General features: G+C 36.9%; 1 protein-coding gene across 24 annotated transcripts in view; it reads right to left on the bottom strand.

The window, feature by feature from the left end:
- The window catches only part of Ank2 (ankyrin 2), a 554,279-nt gene that overhangs the window by 266,353 nt on the left and 269,730 nt on the right, over nucleotides 1-18,196 (bottom strand). The gene's annotated exons all lie outside the window — the stretch shown is intronic.

Here is an 18,196-nt window from a genome sequence, read left to right as displayed (position 1 = left end):
CAGGGCAGGGGCAGTGTGGCATTTGGAACACAATTGGTCACAGGTCATGCAACTTGCAGCAGGTTGAGAAAGGGAGAAAGAGAAGTAAGTTCTGTTATGTTTGGGGTATCATTCTTCTCAGATCTGAACAGCTGAGAATTCAGATTCCAAAAAGAAAATAAACCAAATCGACCTCATTATTACCTAACTCCTTTCTCTGGAAAGTCTTACATGTTTACACAGAAACACACCTGGTTACTTGGGCTTCTTGGGAGGATAACCTGGATTGTTAGGATTCTTCTAGCTCCTTAACCATTGCTTACCCCCTGAACACATGGCACGTGTTTTCTTCTCCCAGGCACCACAAGAAAACCAACTATTGTGGTGCCCCAAACTGTCATTAGTCAAAAGTAATGCAGGGAGGCAGCAAGACTGGAGCATGGGGCATTCTCAATGCCATCTGCCAGTCTCTTTTCTCTAAGTACTTAAAAAAAATGTTTGCAACAAGCAAGTCACATGTGATTCATGAATATCCTTTTTTGGTTTAGTAACAAGAGTCCCAATAGAATGTGGGGCCGAGTCTCCTACAGTGTTTTTTCTGTTGATGAGGGTGACTGGGAGAGTTCTTCTAGGACAGGCTCTTCCCCCTATCTCATAGTATCTGCTCACAGCATCTCATAGTATCATCTACCCATCTGATTTCTCAGTAGGAAAGTGAAAAATCACAGGCACAGCTAGAGAAGAAAGTAAGCAGTGTCCGTTATAAATTTTTCTTAAAATTTAAGAAGTACTTATTTCATTAGCCTTTAATGAGCTCAATAGAGACCCAATTGTAAAATTGGGCAGCCTCAATTTAATTATGCTGTTTTATAATGCCAATAAAATTTCACAGTTTTAAAGTTCAATTTGATAACAACAACAACAAAATGCTTAGACATGCTTGAAGCAATCTTGTCTCCAGGACTCCCTTCAACTTTTCGCAAAAAAAGTATGAGCGTTCTTTGCATCGATTCATCTCATGAAGAAAGATAATGAATCAGATGTTAGCTGGATATTAGCTTGACTGACATACATATTGTACAAAGCACTGTGTTTGCCAAATCTTTAAAAACTTAGCTTACTTTTCTCAAATCATTTTTGGATGTGCCTCAGAGAAGCAAAGGAACTGTGTTTTTACAGATGAGGATGCTAGAAGGCAAATGACTTGTTCCAGACTGTTTTTCTTAGGACAACTTAAAGGCAGGAGGACTGAAGTTCAGGACTCTTAAATCAACCCATCTTGAAAGGAACCCACTCAGAAAGTCCCCACTGTGGCTTGTACTATCCAAATCACAGAACAAAAAAATCTCAGCAAACTAGAATCAATTTTGAAAAGTTCTTTCCGGGTGTGCTATTTTAATTAATCTGTTCCCCAATGAAGGAATAGATTGCTCCCATATGAGATGTTTAGCAGCTCATAATCCTTTTTCAAAAGCTAGGCTGAGTAGACATTCCCACAAAGTGATAACTCTCTCTATAACTAACTTATTCAATAGTGAACTGCGAGAAACTGATTTTTTAAAAATCATCTCCTCTTGCCTATTTCTGTTGCTCACACTTTCTTATGATTTCTGTTTAGATAGAAAAAAAAAAATCAGTATCAGTTTTCCCAGCAAAGAGAGCAGTGCTCACTCACCAGATGACCTCTGCACAGACAGGGCACCAGTTTCCAGTCCCAGGAGCTCACAGCCATTTAAATGATGCATGCACCACATTAAAGGGGGTCTTCCCATCAAGCCTCCAGCAGAGACATAACACTGGCTGAGTTCTGGATTTGTAACAAGAGCTGATTCCTGCCACAAAGCATCTTGACCATCAATGGGCAAAGCGTGCGTCTGCCATCAAAGGTAAGGAACACGCTGTCGTTTACGTTTAAACTTGAGAGCCAGCATAGAGAGATTGCCCTTCGGAGAGGACACACTTCATTTTTAAAGACAGGAGCAAAAATGGTCATTTGCTGTCTTCATTATTCAGCACTCCATTGATCAGAATCCAAAGAAAATCCTCTGCAGACATCAGGCATCAGTCAGGGTAGTGTTCAATAACAACTGACCTAGCCATATGCAACTTAATCCCCCTTCTCTCTCCCTGGCCCCACCCAGGAAGAGCAGCCATGCAATTGAACAGCATATATTGTCACTCTATCACCACAGAGTGTGGGTGGTATGTGGGAAAAGAAGCAGATGCACTACAAAGGCAGTTAAAACTCACCTAATCAAAGGAAGGAAGAAAACAAAACAAACAAGAAGAATGTGCTCCCTTGAGCTCTGAGACAAGAGTTCCTCCTAATCAAGTCAATGGTATTAATTCATATTTGAGAATTTTGTGTGTTTTAGGAGATCAATGGATAGGAAAGCAAACTAAATGACTACAATGGTTCCATCCCCAATTTGTATTACCTGAAGCCAAACCAAGGAACAAACTAATCTGATAGTGTAAAATTACTAAAGCAGAGCTTGCTAATAATGTAAGAGATCCTACTATATGTTGATAACAATGCTTCTATAAGGAGATGATTTGGCTAAACATGAGAGCCATCTTCCTTTACGTCTGCCTGAGGAAAGGAAGCAAGGACAGACCACCTCCCAACCCAGGCGGCTTCTCAGGGAGGGATGAAGCAGCAGCAGTCTCCAGACCCCCATCTTCCTGCCTCAGAACTAAGCTCCAAAACTGCTGGAGTTTCACAGAAATTTTCTAGCTGGTAACAATGGAAAGCAGAGGAGGAGAGGAAAAGCTTCCCTCTGGAGGCCCTTTATATAAAGAATATAAAAGCCACACAAAGTGTAGGTCATAAATAGTTGCTGTTTTGTCACCACAGACCTCCCTCCATTATGACAGGATGGATGCTCTGGGGATTACAGGCAGCAGAGGGAAGGGAAAGGAACCCACAAGGCAAAGTTGAAAAGGCCACAGTTCGGAAGGAAAAGAGATTTCTACCTGCAGTCTGTCTCTTCCTGCATCCTCCCAACTTTACCCCCAAACCCCCTCAGTCCTTCCCCAAGTATGAACCCTGATGAGGGGGACCCAGCCTAGCCTGTGTGAACTGGATCTGCCTGAGACAATCACTGGATTTGCTCACTGTGCAAAACTCCTGTGACAAAAACAGAGCTTCACTAGAGCTTCTTTATTTCCTGTGCTTATTTTGACAGGAAATAAAGAAATCAGTTCATTCAGGAATCAGAAAAATTCCACAATGTTACTATCTTTCTTTTTAAAACTTGGATTGAAAGTATAGGGATTAATCTTCAAATTTGCCTTTTAAAACATTCTTTTGTTTAAAATAGGAGTTTTCTGCTGGGTGTAGTGTCACAAACCTATAATCCCAGAGGTTTGAGAAGCTAAGACATGAGGATTGCATGTTCAAGACCACCCTCAGCAGCTTAGGGAGGCCCTAAGTAACTTAGTAAGACCATCTCAAAATAAATAAAAACAACAACAAAAAAAAAAAAAGGAGGGTGGGGATCTGGTGATGTGATTCAGTGGTAAAGTGTCTCTAGGTTAAGTCTCCAGAAAATACCATCCTCACCCCTCATAAGGCTTTCTCATTATCTTTACCTCAGTGCTGTACAGCTTCTATCCATGGTGCTCTCTTTTGATGGAATCTAGTCCCAGAAGACCTACTCTAAACCAGTTCTAAGATTTGGAGATGCAGTAATAAAAACAGCAAAGCTCTTGCTTGCCCTCACTGAGATGGAAATCCAGTTGTAAATGATTATGTACTGACTTTTTGGGTCATCTCAGCCACTTCCTACAATCTGCAGTGACTATAACTACTGACATTCAGATTTTCAATAGAAAGCCACCTCAGAATCTTTAAAAACTTGCTCTCAAGTTTCAAAATCCTTATAAATATCTTCAAATGTCTTCTCAGTACTTCTCTGTTCCCATAAATGATATTTTATTCGATGGCTTACAAATATTTTTTTCCCAAAAGATGTACTGATTTTGGATAAAAAGGCCCCATAGTCTATTGAAGGATTGAAACACTGAAGTTAACTTTAACTCCTGTTGATGATTTACTGTTGTGCTTTAAAACACACATAACACCCCATTTTGGTTCATAACAGCTTTTCATAAAAGCTCCGGGGTATATTTCTTAATCCTTTTACTATGGTCAAATAAAAAGAACTGAATTTGTGGTTAAATTGTGAGAAGTCAATTTTGGTCTGGTTAGGCTTAAAGATCATGGGGATGTTTTTATGCACTTATGTCTTGTCTTTATCAAAAAAAAAAATTTTTTTACTTTAGAAATCATACTTTTACTCAGAAATGATGTGTTAATAGCTTCAACATCTCAAGGAAAACAACTTTTTGATAAGGAAAAAAGAAACACGATTAATGCTAGAAAGCTATAAATTTACAAAATGTCAATTAGAAGTATTATTTGAATAAGTAGTTGGATAGGACATTTTTTAATTATATTATTTGCAAGAGGAAAATATTAGCAGGTTTATGGGGGCAAAGCTATTTTCATTGTAATTCTTTATGTGACTCCAAATTTAAGCCATGTGTATTTTAAGTTTTTCTGAAATAATTTGAACTTGCATACAAATTAGTAAAGTTTAAAACTCAGTAAATGTAGATTAAAGTCCTTGGGCCATTATTCTATAGTTTTATAAAATATGAATTATAGTTCTCTAACACAGAAAATATTAGAAAAAATATTTTATTTTTCAAATTTAACAATAGGAAGACAGCAAAATGTAGTCGTAGAGTAAATCTAAATATATTGAAATTTACAATAGATGTTTCAGGTCTCCAGTTTTCTAATCCAAAACCCTTATCTTTAAAACATGGACATAAACAAGGCAACTCCCACAACCAGTTTTATCCCCAGCAGAGTCTCTGTGCAGTAGATACTTCGGTGAATATAAAAGGCTTATAAAACATGTTGTTTCAATAACACAACCACTTAAAAACAATCCCCTCATGGCTGCATTGTTGGTACCAGAAAACTGAAGTGTCACCGTCCGGTCATTTTTCAACTTGTATAAATGACTGTTGTACTTAGTAACTTTTATGAAGATATAAACATCTGGATCATTACTCTTCTGGATGTGACCACATTGAACAGTCCTCCCCCCCCCAGAAAGAGCTTCTATGATCCTTTTTCATTTCTTCCCCACCAGACATAAAATCTTCTTTTTTTCTCACTACTGTGTTTAATTAACCCACACCTTAAATTGATTTCTTGCCATTCATTGCTTGTTATTTTAGATAAGATCAGCCTTTGAATTTTATACTGATTCAAGCAAACTCGTATTCCATTAATATGGAAACCAAAGTAGAAAGATAAATTAAGACTTCTTTTTTTAAAAATGTACTTTTTTTAGTTGGACACAATACCTTTATTTTATTTATTTATTTTTATGTGGTACTGAAGATAGAACCCAGCACCTTGCACATGCTAGGCAAGAACTCTACCACTGAGCCACAACCCCATCTCCAAATTAAGCCTTCATTGGAAACCATTTTCAGGGAAAAGGAAAGTAGAAATTTTCTGTGACATGGTCTATGTATCACTTTTAAATCAGATCAGTAACCAAAACACTAAGCACCTAAATTCACAATGTGAGTTTCCAGCTATTTGAAGACAGGTCATTTAAACCAACACTATTACTGGAATGAGCCAGAAATGCTGGATAAAATGTAAATAATTTCTTAAAAACAACAAATAGATAACATGATAATACAGAATTACTAAACAAAACTGAGGGGAAATTAAACCACTGGGAAAGAAGCAAACGAGGAAATTGCTTTTGTTTCCTTAGTGCATTTCCCCAGCAAATTTGAACTTGGATTTTGTAAACCTCCAGGCAATAGGGCAGAAGCCAAAGGTCAATGTCCATATAAGGTGCTTTGTCCAATAGGGAGGCCTCTCCCCAGTCATCTGAGACTACAAAAAGAAATACTATTAAGCTAGGGTAGAATAATAAACAACCATTCCTCCAAACAGATTAACAACCTGGGTTTTACTGCCTGGACTTTAAACAAAACTTGAACTTGGTTTATGTTTCCCAAATCACTTTTGATCACAAAACCTGACCGAACCAAATGTACATCTCTAAAGGAGTTACATTCATCCATGGCCCAAATTCCTCTGCTTACATAATTTTTTGAGTACAGTGATCAATAAACAAAGACTACTGGACACACAGCACAAATAACAGAACAGAGAAACAGATCTATAAAGCCTTCAAATACTGGAACTCTGAACAAGGCACTGAGACACAAAAGGGACAGAGTCAAAGACATGGTTCTGGTTTCCCAAAGCTGTATCACTCAGTTGGGAAGTTAAGCAATTTCAACTCTTTGAGCACAGACTAATGTCTTGTTTTTTTGTTTTTTTTTTTCCTCCACTCTTCCACTAAGTCACACTGCATAACAGATGATTTTATAGAAGTAAGCAATATACACATGGTAGAAAAGTTTATAGTGAATCATAGAAAAATATGTACTCCAGGACTGCAGAAAGTTATACTTCTTTCTTAATAAAAAGTTTTTAAAAGCTGGGCATGGTGACTCATGCCTGTAATCCCAGCTACTAGGAAGACTGAGACAGGAAGATCTCACGTTTGAGACTAATCTCAGCAACTCAGTGAGACCCTCTCTCAAAATAAAATAAAAATTTAAGAAGGGGCTGGAGGTGTAGTTCAGCAGTAAAGCAACATCCCTGGGTTCAAACCCCACTAACCAAACATAAAGTTTAAATAATGATGTAATAAAGACTTTTTTATATTGAGAGCTATTTATTATTAGTCACATGTACTTACAGTCCTGGGAAAGCACATGCAATGTATAGTTGTCTGGGGGCTCTAGTGGGGAACAGAGTAAACAAGTAGGACTATGGATGTCAAGTTTTGTGGTGTCCAGGGGGCAGGGTGGTCCTGGATTCCTGGTAGAGGATGTGATTGGCTTGTTGGAGTAACTCACTGGGGCTGACAGGGAACTGAAACCCATTGCTCAGGGATGAGCAGACACTGTGCCTGGTCCCTTCGATAAGGAAGGTTGCTTGGACAAAGCTCCTTATCTAAAAAAGCAGAGTAGGAAGTAAACTTGCAGTTAGGCCATTTGAGGTCCTCCAATTTACCAGATGTCAAAGCAGCATATAATATCAGGCTTTCATTTTAGGTCTTACACCATGACAGGCTGGCAGGCAGATTTCCTTCACAGAGTGATTCAGGGATTCAGGTTCCTTCTGTTTTGAGGATGCTTCATCCCCTAGGGGGTCTGGCTGTCATGGAATAGGCACTTTTTTTTTTTCATCCAAATAAGGTAGAAGTTTATTTCCCTCCCATAGAAGAGTCAGGATTCGGTATAGTAGTTTCTGGAGGATGGGCACCTGCAGAGGATCTTTCTTTGCAAGCAAGCTAAAGGCAGTGAACTCTTCATTAGGGAATTTGAACCATTAACTGACTGTCTCTTGTTTATAAATATCCATCCATCCAACATCTCATTGCATCACCATTTTTTAAAATAAATTATAAGATAACTTTCAACCATGCCAAGAAGTTCAGGATTTTTCTTGAAGTGAATATGAAGCCATACTGCAATATAAAAAGGCAGCTCTGATTTTTAAAAAATTTTAATTAACATAATAATTGTACATATGCATGGGGTGCCGTATAATATTGCAACACATATATATGATAAGTAAATCATAATAGATAATCTGTAACCTTAAACCTTTGAGATTTGAAAAACATCACCAAAATCTAAAATAAATAAGAGGCAAAAAATACAATAGGGTTTTTTTTCACAAATTGTAACTTTACAAGAACTATAAACTTGAGGGTTTATGTAGAAACTTTGAGAAATATTTAACCCAACTAACTTCGTAAAGTAAAAATAAAATTCTGTTGCCAGACCAGTGTTATGCTTAGCTTTCAATATCATGTCTTCACAGAAAATGTGTTAGCTCTTTCTCTGATTTACTAAAAAGTGGAGCAGAAGCTCCATCAACAAACCAGAACATTTCCTCTATGAATACTGACAGCCAACATTCAGGCAAAGAGTATATAGCCTTCTAGCTACTCTGTGTATACATTCTTCTCCACTAATAAAGCTGTTTGTTTACCAAGAACCAGGTATATTTATTTCAGAGCTTTTCTTTTTCTCTGTTGTACTTGTTATTCCAGTTACATAAACAAATCTTATATAATCTAATGAAATATGAATACAAAAGAGTTGCTGCTTTATGAAAAGTAATGCAACTGCTTTATAAGGACTTTGTAAACATGGGTCCCTAGAAACACAGTGACTGAAGTATATTTATGGCTGAAACAAATGTAAAAGATTGGGGAGGAAACTGGAAAAATCTGGGAATTTCACACTCAGATTGATTTGCAAGTGTCTTTAAGTTTTGACTACACTTAATCGATAACAAACCAGAAAATATAGGTGAGATAATAGATACAAGTAGGTATTGTTTGTAGGAAAAACAACACCAAGGTTAAACCCCAAATAGAACATCCTTAAATAGAACATGCTTAAACAAAAGATCTTGATCCTACAGCAAATAATATGTCAAAGAATCTCCTATGTATAAGTGTAGGTTAAAATAAAATGATTAAAGTATGTATGTATCATTTTTTATGATCCTTTAGTCACCTTTTTCATTAATTGGTCTAATAGCAGTTTTGATTCTGTTGTGCAATCAAACTTATTTGTGTAATGGAAGATCTTGAGTTTGGGTTTTGAATCTCAACCTGGGCCATATGTCAGGTGCATTCCTAGTCTTTGTGGGCTTCAAACTTCTTTTACATAAATAGGGATACTAACAATGCCTACCTAATATAACCAAGTAAATAGCCCATGTAGAAGATATGATCATGCTCAGTAAGTAGTGACTTCTATGATTATTGTTCTGAAAAAAAAACCATAAATGTAGAAGCTTAAAAAAAGAGTTATAAGACAGAAATACGAGGGATGGACCGAGAATATGACAGAATCACCTCCCCAAAATACTACAAATGGAAAAGACTGCTGATCACTTTGGATGGTCAGCATCATTAATAAACTCATACTTCTGAAGACCACATGCAGAGAATGAAATCTAACAGAAACTATGGAATGAACCTGAAAAAACCTGCATGAGAAAGGAAGCTTACTAGCTCCGATGAAAGTACAGCTCTTTATAGTCACATTACCGAACTGATGTCAGTATAAAAGATTAGGAGAGGCCTCAGTCAGAGTAAAGAAGCCCCTCACAAAGGCTTTGTTTTGAGTGGAAAAACAAAACAAAGAACAATCACTATTTGACTACCAAGCAGGCATAATTCCAAATGGAAGGTTCTGCAATAAGTTCTTTCACAAATAGATTTATCACCAAGGCCCAGTAATGCACAGGCAGATGGAATGCTTTTTCATTCCCATAATTGATCCCTAAAATCCAGTTTTAGTAAAGGGCAGAAACTGGCCCAGTTACAGGGATAAATATAGAAATACAAGGCAACCAGCCCGTTAGTTGGGCACACCTATGAAAAATTGTGAAGAAAATGTGTCAATACAAATGTTTTTTTTTATTATTATTATTATTTAACTCAGAAGACTGGACTAAAATGCCACCTTCCCCTCAAACAAAACAAAAACAAACAAATAACACATACAACCACACAACAGTCAGACTGCAACGACAGTGGAAGACAAAGTCCAGTGAGAGGGACTTTCATAACTCAGAAATCATTTTGCTTATATATTTTTCCTGCAGTGTCAGCATTATGGCTTTTATAATATACGACTATATCCAAGAAGAGCTGACTTTAGATTTGGAGGGGAATTTTTGGATAAATCAGAGCAAAAGGTTTCCATTACCCTCCATACCTCACCAGGCCTTCTGGAGAGGCAGCTTTAAGGGAACTTTTTCTCTTAGAACAGGTCCCGTGTATCTCACTTCCATATTGAAAAACTCCACTTTTAGAAAGGATCTGCTGCTAAAATAATATCTGAAAACTACTGAAGTAAACTACACACATTTATCATCATGCACTTTCATAGAAATAGAGATAGGTAGCCCTCTGCTGGATGAAAGATATCAAAATCCAGTAGCTCTAAAGTACTATTCAAGAAACTAAATGTTCAGAAGACTTGGAGGACTATTTTAATGCTTACTACATTTTTGTAGTTGTTGTTGTTTTTTAATTGATATTTTTCTGTTTTGCAGAATAGAGGCAACAAAAATGTCCTCTCTGGTCAAACCAAATTTAAGTGTAAGCATCTAACACAAAATATAATTTAAAGTAGTATGCAGCGTTTTTCCCTCTGAGTAAAAATAGAAATTAAAAAAACAAAGGAAGCAATATTCATACATAAGCAAGATATTTATAGGTTCTTAGTTGCCAGATCCCTACCTAGGATTTTTCTTAACCTCATTTTAGATCACAATATTTATAACTAGTTTAAAAATACATTTATTTATACAGTTTCAAATTGTATATTAATATACGGTAAGTCAGGCTTAAGTTATATCCTAATACACAATACAATATAATCAGCATTGGAGGCTTCATAGGCTGAAACCTCACAGTGTTGGAGTCCTTGAGGCCTACAATACTGTACACTAAGTAAATCTTTCCTCATCAATAGGTAACCTAAGATATTTTGCCATAGTGACAGAAATTTGACAAACACAAACTCTTGTCTTTATATTCACTTCCAAATTCTGCCTTGGGACTAAGTAACTTTTTTTTTTTTTTGCAATTGTCCAAAATGCAGCACCAAATCACTCAGGCATCGCAGTTCAGGTAACTGTGTTTATGCTTTGATGTCAAAAGCAAATTCCAATCTAGGTTAATAACATCCCCAGGAGGGGAACAGTGCTACCTGATAAAATTTGCCTCTGACCACTATCAATAATACTAATGCATATCCAGAATTCCTCTCCTCTCCATCTCCAAGCTTTGCCTATCTATTGGGAAACCCTCCAGAGGCACATTAGATCCTCTCAACGTGGCTGGATTATCATCTACTTCCTAGAGCTGCTTTTACCCCAACCATTTAGTATACTAGGTCTAGCTATTTCCCATTTCTGTTGTTTATTTTCTGTAACTAGATACTATTAGGTAGGGTCACAAGGTACTACACTTGTTACAAAATCATGTTCTTTTTCCTTTCCTGTTATTTGTAATTTATTCCACTAATTTTAAGTCACACTTCACTTGCTTTTTATTTTTTTAATGGTCCCACCTTCTCTTTCAGTTTTTTCCCCCAAATAAACATGCTTTCTACAACTCTTCTGTCTTTATCAAAATAATTTAAAGTCTTTCTGTAATGATGATGTTTTCAAAAATGTTTATAAGAACAAACAAATTTTTATTTTTATTTCCCAATACAGAATTCCCACCATGTCTCCATCAAAATTACTCTCTCTCTCTCTCTCTCTCTCTCTCACACACACACACAAAAAAAAAAAAAAAAAAAAAAAAAAACTTGGGAAAGGGGAGAGAAACAGAAATTGAAATCAGTCTCAGGGACAATGAAAAGATAAAGAGAAGGATGTACTAGAAATTCAGCTCAGTCTCATTATGTGGTTCAAGATACCTAGAAATATCTTACTAAGTTACTAGTGACCTTCAGGTGACCAAATCTAATAGAGATCTGTCAGTCCTCATCTTACCAAATCTTTTAACACTACTTCACAGTTGAATATTCTGTCCTCTTTTTAAACTTTCTTCCCTTGGTTCTGCCACTCAAAATTCTCTTATTCTTTTTCCTATCTTCTCAGCTATGTCTCAGTCTCATTTTTCAGCAAATTCAGAAGTTCAGAACTGTCCTGGGGGCTCTTTTCTTCTCACTCTATATAAACTCCTCAGCAGCAGTATCTATTCCCCTGGCTTTAAATTTCCTGTCTGTGCCATATGCAAAGCTTCTTTCCTTTCCTTCTCTTTCCTTCGTTTTCCTTCCCTTCCCTTTCATCTCCCTTCCTTCCTTCCTTCCTTCCTTCCTTCCTTCCTTCCTTCCTATACTGGGAACTAAACCCAGGGGTTCACTGAGCAACATCCCAGCCCTTTTCATATTTTTATTTTGAGACAGGGTCTCACTAAGTTGCTAAGACAGGCTTTAGACTTGTAATCTCCTGCATCAGCCTCCCAAGTACTGGTATTATAGGCATGCACCACCATGCCCAGCTAAAATGCAAAGTTTCTTTCTCCGATCTCTCTTCTGAGCAACTCACTTGACAGATTCACCTGGAAGTCTGATGGATATTTCTGGATCTTTCACCCCAATTGTGTTTCTCCTACCAATATCTGCATTTGGGTAAATAGTACCCATCCCAAAATGTAGGAGTTATCCACATTCAATCTGTCTCTGAACCTTATAAATTTTTCTACCTAAATGTCTTCTACCTATACTTTCACTTTGTCCCCACAGACACCAACCCATCTCACCAACTCTACAAAAAAAGCTTTCCATTAACTCCACCACTTCTACTTACTCCATCCATCGTGCATTCTTCTCAGTGCAAAAGTAAATTATAAATTTGATTCTGCTTAGCAAATGCCTCATCAATAATGAATTTCCACTAAACTTAGTAGCAATCCCAGAGCCTTTGCAATCTGGCTTCCCCTTGGTCTTCTTCCCTGACCACACACCAGTGATAGGGGCCTTTCACATATCAGGACTTGAAATGTGCTTCTCTCTGCCTGGAATAGTGTCCTTATAGGTGGATGAATGCATAAATATATGAAAGAATGTATGATTTGCCGATGGCTAAGAACAGTGGGAGGAATGCTGATGATCAAAAATGCTGAAGTTGTATATCTCTGGAGTCCTATCACCACACTAATGTCTAGAATTTGACATTTCCTTTGGGGTCCATGTTGAATTTCCTGGAAAATTTAAGTATTTCCATTTTTATAGTAAAAGAAGTAGTATCTTTGAATTGGGTCAAAGCCTGATTTATTGTGCTATTATGGAAATAGAAAATTCATTGATAAATGTAAAAACTAATTATGATCCTGAAAAACCAGCCTCTACCTCAGAGCAAAGCCTGTCCAAGGGAGGGACATCACCTTTGTCCTTGGAAAGACCCACAGAGCACTCCTAGGCACATTCCCACCCTGCTAAGTGGTTTATCTACAAATAACAGGAGAGATCTGCTGCGCCAGGTGTCCCTGACTCAGGCTACGTGGAGACCCATAGTAACCCCCTAGCAGCCACCAATCAGCATGAGACAGGGAAATACCTGAGATGCCAGATGACCCTCCCAGTAGTTTATGGTGGTTGATAACCTGTTGGGAAACCATGTAATTCAGCATGAACACCCCTCTTGGCTTAAACCAATCAGTTCAAATGAATACCCCTTTTGTAGTAACCAATCATCCCTACCCAACTTGTTCCCGCCAGTGAATGTGCTAATCATGTTTTAGAGTTGTTATTTAATTTTCCCACCGTGTGTGATGATTTGCTAAGAGATGCTATGATATATGTGAAGTCCCTGCCTTCTCCAAAGAATGTATAAAACTGCTGCAAACCCTGGGCTCTGGGCCTCTCAGCGCCACCAGTTGCTGTGTGTGCTCGCGGAGGACCGAGCTAGCTCGCAATAAACACCTCTTTGCTGCTTACATCGATCTTCGGTCTCTGGTGGTCTTTTGGGGGGTCCCGAATTCGAGCATAACAATCCATTTATACATACGCATTTGGAGAAAGATACATATATAAGTAATCAGCAATTATCTCTGGAATTTGGAAAGTGTTTTTGTTTGTGTTAATTTTTTATTTTTAGTTAACTAAGGTCCACAGTTTGCATTAGAGTTTCTTTTGTGACGTTTTATGGGTTTTACAAATATGTAGAATTGTGCATCCATTACGGAATTACACTGAACAGTTTTACCATTCTACGTTTCCAGTGGAACATAGAATAGGAATGGTGAGAGGCAACATTCTTGACTTGTTCCCAATCTTAGGGGAAAAGCAGCTAGTTCCTCACCACTGTGCAGGATGTTAGCTGTCAGTTTTCTGTAGATGTTATTTATTGAATTAAGGAAGTTTGCTGTGACTTTTTTAAAAATAAAGAATAGTTTTGGGGGTTGGAAGCATAGCTTGGTGAGACAGCACTTCCCTAGCATGCCTGAGGCCTTCAGTTGAATCCCAAGCACCAAAAAAAGAATGAGGAAAAAGTGTTGGATTTTGTCAACTTTTTTTCCTATGCCTATTTATCTGATCAGATGTTTTTTCTTCTTTAGCCTATTGCTGTAATGAATTGGCTTTCAAATGTTAAACCACCCTCTATACCCAAAGTAAATCTCACTTGATAATGGGGTATAATATAGATCTTTTTTATACATTCTTGTATTCCATTTACTAATATTGTGCTGAGGATTTCTGCATCTTTCTCATGGCAGATTCTGGTTTGTAGCTTTCCTTTCTTGTCACGTCTTTAACTGGTTTTGATATTAAGATAATATTGGCCTCATAGAATGAGTTAGAAAGTGTTCTCTTCTTAATTTTTTTGGTGAGATTGTAGAGAATTTCTTCCTTAAACGTTTGTTACAACGAATCAGTGCCATCATCTGTGCCCCATGCTTTCTGTATTGGAAGATTAATTACTGACTCAATTGTTTTCATAAACACAGCTTACACACAATCTGTTTCTCCTTCTATGGGTTTTGGCAGATTATGTTTTTCAAAGACCTGGTCTATTTTATCTAAGTAATGCACCATATTTATTTATTGTCTTTTTATGTATATGAGGTTAGTGATGATTACTCTTTCATTTCTAATATTAGCGATTTCTGTCTTCCCTTATTGGTTAGTCTGGATAGAGATGTATCCGTTTTATTGATCTTTTGAAACAATCAGCTTTTTGGTTAATGCTCTCTGTTGTTTTATTGTTTTCAGTTGTATTAATGTCTGCTCTAGTTTTATTTACACTTTTCTTCTGCTAACTGAAGGCTTATATTGCTCTTCTTAGTTTCCTAAAATAGAAACTTGGATGCTTGAATTTGGGATTTTTCTTCCTTTCTTAAAATGCATTCAATGCTATAAACTTCCCTCTGTGGGAAATACAAAAGGGAAATGTCAACTCCAAAATTAAAAAAAAAAAAAAATTACATGAGTAGCATTTATTGACCCAAGATACACTAGGCTTTAATGATCACCTTATTCAAATCATACATAAGTATAGGTGTTTATGTGTTTGAGTAAGACAAAATCATCTTTAGCTATGTTGGTTTTTGTTTGAGCTAATGACTAACACTAATTTCAAAGTTAGCTTTATAGAAACTAAAATAATTGACAGTGCACACATACCACAGGGCTCTAATTTCCCTGAATATGTTTGTACATTTTCTTTTGATTACATCTAAAATCAATACCTCTCCAAACAGGGTTAACCCTGGGCAAAATTTGGATTTTCCATATAGTGTTTCCTGAAATAAAAGTATACCAAACAGCTCTGAAAATCAGCTAACACTAATCAATCCTGATTTATTTTCCAATTTGATTGGAGAAAGAGTAAACTTTAATTATAAAACACACTTCCAAGCTGTATAAATTGGGCATAATTTGTATAACCAAATCAATTATTCTCACTACAGTATCTCAAAGTGGCCAGATCTGTACCTTAAAGAATCAGCCAGGACTCACTCAGAAAATAGAAATTATCACTCTGTCATGTATATCTAAAAAGAACAAATAAAAATATATTTAAATTAAAAAAGAAAAAAAGAAATCACATTGCTGAATGTCCTAAAGTCAACCCTAAACAATTCGTATGAGTTCTATTAACTCCAGTAGAAAGACCCATCAGAAATTAACATAGGCTTATACCCTTCCATGGGCAGAATTTCAGAAAATAAATACTTGTCATCTAAATATACTATTTGGCACAGTTGGTGCAAAGGGTCACAATATGGAATATTGTAGTTAACAGACAGACTGAGTGTCTCTCATTTTTAAGACAATACTATGAGATAATGACACAGAACAATTATACAGATGATAGTCAATATGAGCCAGAAGATAAAATTGAAAGAGTGGTAATACTTGTCATAGATAAGACCAAATAAAATAGTTTATGTAGTTATGCTCCATGTACATATAGTATGTCAAAATACATTCTAGTGTCATGTATAAATTAAAAAAATAAAAAGTAAAATAGCTCATGATAGCTTTGAAATAATAATATTGGCTTGGCCAAGGCACATGCTATTGTACAAAGAAATAAAATTTAATGGGTAGATGTAGTGAAGTCTTAGACTGAATTTAAATCCAGATATAGACAAGTGGGTGGACAGGCAGGGCAGGCCTTCCAGAAACTTATTCACATGGATAGTGTAGCAAAGTTGGCTGGTTGCTCTTTCATAGGTATTCTCCCCTCTTGCTTTGGATAATAATAATGATAATACAATAATAATAGTCAGGCATATGGCTGCACATGTGTCATTAAAGGTTATATTTCCCAGCCTCATTTAAAAGCAAATGTGGTCCTGTAATGACCAGTAGAATTTTTAAAAAGGACGTTTGCAAATTTTGCAAGTGTCCTACAAAGCATGAATACCCTTTCCTGCCTCTCTCTGTTCTGCTTGGCATGATGTTTAGATCTTGAGCCATCAGCTCAGGCTATTACGTAGTGAAGAGAAAGACTCATCATGGTGATGCAGGGCAGCAAGATAGAAGGACCCTCGATTCCTGATTCTGCAGAATGCCTTACCAGCCCCAGATTACCTCCATCTGGATTTTCTCTCATTTAAACCATTGTTACTTTGGGGTTTCATTGATTCTAGTGATCGATTAATTATTTACCTAATCAATTAATCCTAATAGATGAAGAGAGCTGTAGTCCTTTGGTAATGAACTCGATCAAATGGACAGATGATCAAGTCATAAGGCCACTGAGGTAGCAAGCTAAAGATCTTTCTGAAACAGGACAGGCATTTACCTCCGGGTCAGCTCCCAAGCGCTCAATAGGTGAACTTTGTAGAAAGATTTGGGATGAAGTTTGTAAGACACACATAGGCACAAGACACCCTAATCACAGCCTTTCAAAATAGCACCTTGAGGAAGATGAGTTCCAAGCAGATATCATGGATATTTGGCTCCTCAAGGGCACTGGGACATCAGGAGAGCCTCTGATAGAGCAGTGCGCAGTGGAAGAAAGAGTGTTCAGACACCATGTGGCAGCTGATGAGGGGCTCATCAGTCTTGGTCACTAAGGTCGAAGATAAAGTGACTTCTGGAGGTTGGGGGAAAGGTGGGCAGAAAAATTTGAGAAATAATTTAGTGGTGCAGATTTTCATGTCCAACTCCAAGCTGGTCTTCACCAACCCAATTATTTGAAATTCTCCTTTTCATATGCTGAAAAACTGACTTTCAATAGAAAGAATTATTAATATGCTTATAAACAGAAATATATCTACTTCATTTATTCTATCCTAGATTCTTTCCCTGGTCCCTATCATTTAATTTATGATTCCTGTTTTCTCTACTGAGGATGACAGTAGATTAATAGAAAGAATAAAGAGAAAAGACATGCCAAAACATAAGAGTTCAAGATCTGATAATTTTCTTTGTGTTTGATACAAATCACAAGCAAACCTTTTGTTTACCCAAACATATCATTCATTCAAACAGCTTCAATCTGATAAAGCACTTGCTTAGCATGTGTGAGGCTCTGCGTTCAAAAGGCCAGTACTACAAAAAAAAAAAAAGCTTCAAATTGAAGATGCCATTTTATGCACATCCTTAATTTTTCCTCATATGAGTATAATTTCAGAGTACTTGGAATATGTAACCAAAATTAAAAGCTATAAGAAAAAAAGTCACAAGAAGAAAGAAAGAAGATGACATAATAAAGAGGTTTGTTTTGAAGTATCAACACAGCAGAGAGAAGCAAGTTTCTACTCCTTGAAAATGAAACCAGTGTAAACCTGGATATTTTCTCTGAAAAACTCCGGAGCAACTACTTTAAAGCATTACCCAGCATCAGAACACTTCTTCCACATTGGGATGATCCCAAGACTGATGTTCCATCTCACCAACCTCAGCCAATTAAGAGTATGGCATATGACCTTGGTTGGTGTATAACGGCTCTGCTCTTCTAATTTTCTACTATGGCTGTGAATTCAGTAGTGATGCTATTCTTCAATGATACCACTGGAGGCCAGTCATGCTACAGTACGTTTTTCAGCCACACCCTATATTTTAAAACAAAACAAAAACCTGAAACTACACTTACAAA

The sequence above is a fragment of the Marmota marmota genome, unplaced genomic scaffold (genome assembly GCF_001458135.2).
Source record: "Marmota marmota marmota unplaced genomic scaffold, marMar, whole genome shotgun sequence".
Classification (NCBI taxonomy): domain Eukaryota; kingdom Metazoa; phylum Chordata; class Mammalia; order Rodentia; family Sciuridae; genus Marmota; species Marmota marmota.
The sequence above is the reverse complement of the archived record's forward strand: the minus strand, read 5'-3'. Positions and strand labels throughout refer to the sequence as shown.